Genomic DNA, 3,465 nt, shown 5'->3' on the forward strand with positions numbered 1-3,465 from the left:
TGCAAGAGTAAAGGTTTTTCCAATTCCACATTGAAAAAAATTTGGGAAAGCAGCAGTCTTCTTAGTCACGATGCAAGGCCACAACGGCGGTTGGTGCAGCGGCCAGATCACATTTAAATAAGCTATAGTACCAAACGTGGGAGCAGATTCTTTCCCGTGTGTAGAGAACGCAGCACTCCCACAAAAGAGAGAATGACATTGCCTCACGAGTATAAACTATAACTGTATAATTCCGCGCAAAACTCGGCGTAGAGATTGCTTGCTCCCACCTAAAGGGGGCGTTACTGTACCAACACTGTTGGGACTACAGCTGTTCCAATGTGGGAACACAGCGTGCCCAATATGAGAGAGGATGTGTAAAAAGTTGCAGGTGAGTAGCGCGCGATGCGTTTGGTGTTCCAGCTCTACCACGTGGGCGAGCAGCACGTCCAAAAAAATTTCAGTGCATGGTTCCCTCAATTTTTACTTTCACTTGACCGGGATCCGGACATAATGTGGTCTATATGATCCCGGATTCAGATTAAGCTACCACAGAAACGTTTGAGAATAAAGGTTTTTTTCTGATCCAATAGTTTTATTCATTTTGATCTCCACTTGACCTTTATCCTGACCGGATAGATAAAAAATAACCCGGGGTTCGGATTAAGCGATTCCAAAAACGTCTGACAGTAGAGGTATTCTTCGATCCAATTATTTTTTATCTTGACTTTCAATTGACCTTGATCCTGACCTGATAGGGTCAAACTGACCCCGGATTACAATTCAGCTACCTAAAAACATATGGGTATGGTGGTTTAACTTGGGTTACAGCTTTTCTTGTGGGACTGTGTGGTAGGTGCAGTCGATTTATTGATCTATGGGAGGAACTCTCTGGTAATAGGCAGGCATGACATACTGTTAGAACTACGTAGGCATAATTATACAAAGTTAAGTCGTTTGAATTTAACCTGACTAATGCGTGTCAAATTATTCTTCTCAAACTCACAACAAAGATTATTTCACATTTTTGTAATCAATAAATTCGTCCTTTTTCAGGACCAAGAAATATTTTAAGTCAGAACATATCTTGTTTCAATCTGAACATAAAGAATATGATAAAAAATGAAAAACAATTTACATTTGTCTTTATTCTCCTTATTTCATTTTAATCCTAAGCGAAAAAATGATAAATAGTCGGGAATAACATATATGCCGGGGATCTTGTGTAACTGGAAAAAATACGTTAAAATATCCTTCAATTATTGCCAGACAATCAGAGGTTGGACAATCTTTGATATTTGCTAATCTAAACATGGTACAAAAATACAACTTCTGATTGATATTTGACAATAAAGTTACCTTTGATGATATCAAATAGAAATTATAATTCTTCCTAATATGTCTGGCTTTAGTTAACTAATAAAAGTTTACATTAGTAAATCTTTTATTTGCATCAGTTTTATTAGGCACATAAATGTGACTGCCCTTCAACTGGAACTGAAATTCCTATTATTTTAGAGAAGGACTAATTTTATTCAATAATTCTCCCATGCACCTGCACCATTTGCTCATCATAACCACATACATGTTCAAATAATAATAATAATAATAATAATAATAATAATAGCCTCGGTGGTTCAGTTGGTTAGACACTTGGACTTCACCTCAGAGGTCCGGGGTTCGATCCCTGAGCCGGTACCTCTGGAAATTTTTCAATGTACCTTTACCGAGGATCTGGTGGTTCGGAACCCACCTTAAACTGTAGGTCCCCCCATCGTGTACTTGACTGCAACCCAGTCCGTCAATGATGGGGTAAAAAGCAGGCTTTGTCCAATATGTCTGGGCAGACTGCTCTCATCAGATCACTTGATTGCATTATAAAAATGCGTCCGTGACTGATGATATATACCGGGAGAGCCCCGTGCAAAATAATCAAATAAAAATCCAACTCTAACCAAAAATGCCTTCGACATATTGGGCAGTATAAGCCTGTCACAACATTTCGCCACAGAAATGTTTTTAATAATAATAATAATAATAAGTAAACATAAAATAAGTAAATAAATATGAATATAAGTATAAATATAAATAAGTAAATATAATAATAAAGTAAGGCTCTGGGGTACAAGAATCAAGTATTTTGATCATGGACAACCAAGGATAACTGGATCAATACGCTTTACGACGGGTATATTTCAAGGAGACTCCTTCAGCGCACTATGATTCTATTTAGCATTGAATCCATTGAGAAAAACACTAAACAGCATGTCTCATGGTTTCAGAATTCATGATAATGAGGATGGTCATCAAGTGACCCATCTTCTTTACATGGATCACCTGAAGCTGTACGCTAGTTCAGGCCAGAAACTGCAGCAAGTGATTGATGTCACAAAGCAGTTTTCCAATGATATCAACATGGAGTTCGGACTAGATAAATGCAGAACAGTGCAACTAATCAGAGGGGAATTAGGGACCGCAGAGTTAGAGAACGAGTTCGAAAATGACATCGAGGCAATGGCTGCAGGCGAATCATATAAATATCTGGGTATTCTTGAATCTAAGGGTATTCAAAATACGATAGTTAAGACAAGCCTAATGACTGCCTTTACTACGAGACTCAGATTAATTATGAAGAGTTTTCTCAGCTCGGCAAAAAAAATCAGGGCGATCAACATATGCCATCCCTGTCCTCACGTACTCCTTCGGGCTCATAAAATGGTCTAACACGAAGCACCGAATGTACCACAGAAATTGAGCGATTGAAAGCGTAGTTCTACCACGACATTTAGGGGGTAGGGGCGTTGTAGATGTCAAAAAACTGTGTAAGTCACAAGTTATACAGTTACGAGACTGTTTTAACAGCAAACGAAATGTTGCGCTTTACAGAACCATCTGTCAGAAACCATAGAGGAATTAGAAATACAATGGAGGCAGAAAGCCATCCATGGCGAGCACCTCAACACGTTAGATCAAAGTGAAGTGGATAGTGAGGCATCTAATATTTGGCTAAGAAAGGGTGTTCTGTATCCAGATACTGAAGGATTCGTCATTGCAATGCAGGACAAAGTTGTCAGCACCAGGAATTATCGCAAACACGTGTTACATCAAGACGTGGTTGACCGGTGCCGATTATGTGGAGATACCAACGAATCCATCGAGCACATTATTGATTGCTGTCGCGTAATGGCTCAGAGAGAATAAACGCACAGACATAATGATGTAGCGGGCATTATACATAAACAACTTGCCCTAAACCTAGGACTCTTAAAAGAATGGGTGCCCTTCTATAGATACATTCCAATGCCCGTTTTAGAAAGCGAAGATTACATCTTATATTGGGATGTCACTATCCAAACGGATCATTACATTCGGGCCAATCGACCTGAAATTTGCAGTCAACCTATACAACCAAGATCCACAAGTATAGCGAGTTAAGGCATGAAGTAAAGACCATATGGAGGAATGTGAATCATGCATCCATTCATC

The sequence above is a fragment of the Belonocnema kinseyi genome, chromosome 7, assembly GCF_010883055.1.
Source record: "Belonocnema kinseyi isolate 2016_QV_RU_SX_M_011 chromosome 7, B_treatae_v1, whole genome shotgun sequence".
NCBI classification, from domain to species: Eukaryota; Metazoa; Arthropoda; class Insecta; order Hymenoptera; family Cynipidae; genus Belonocnema; species Belonocnema kinseyi.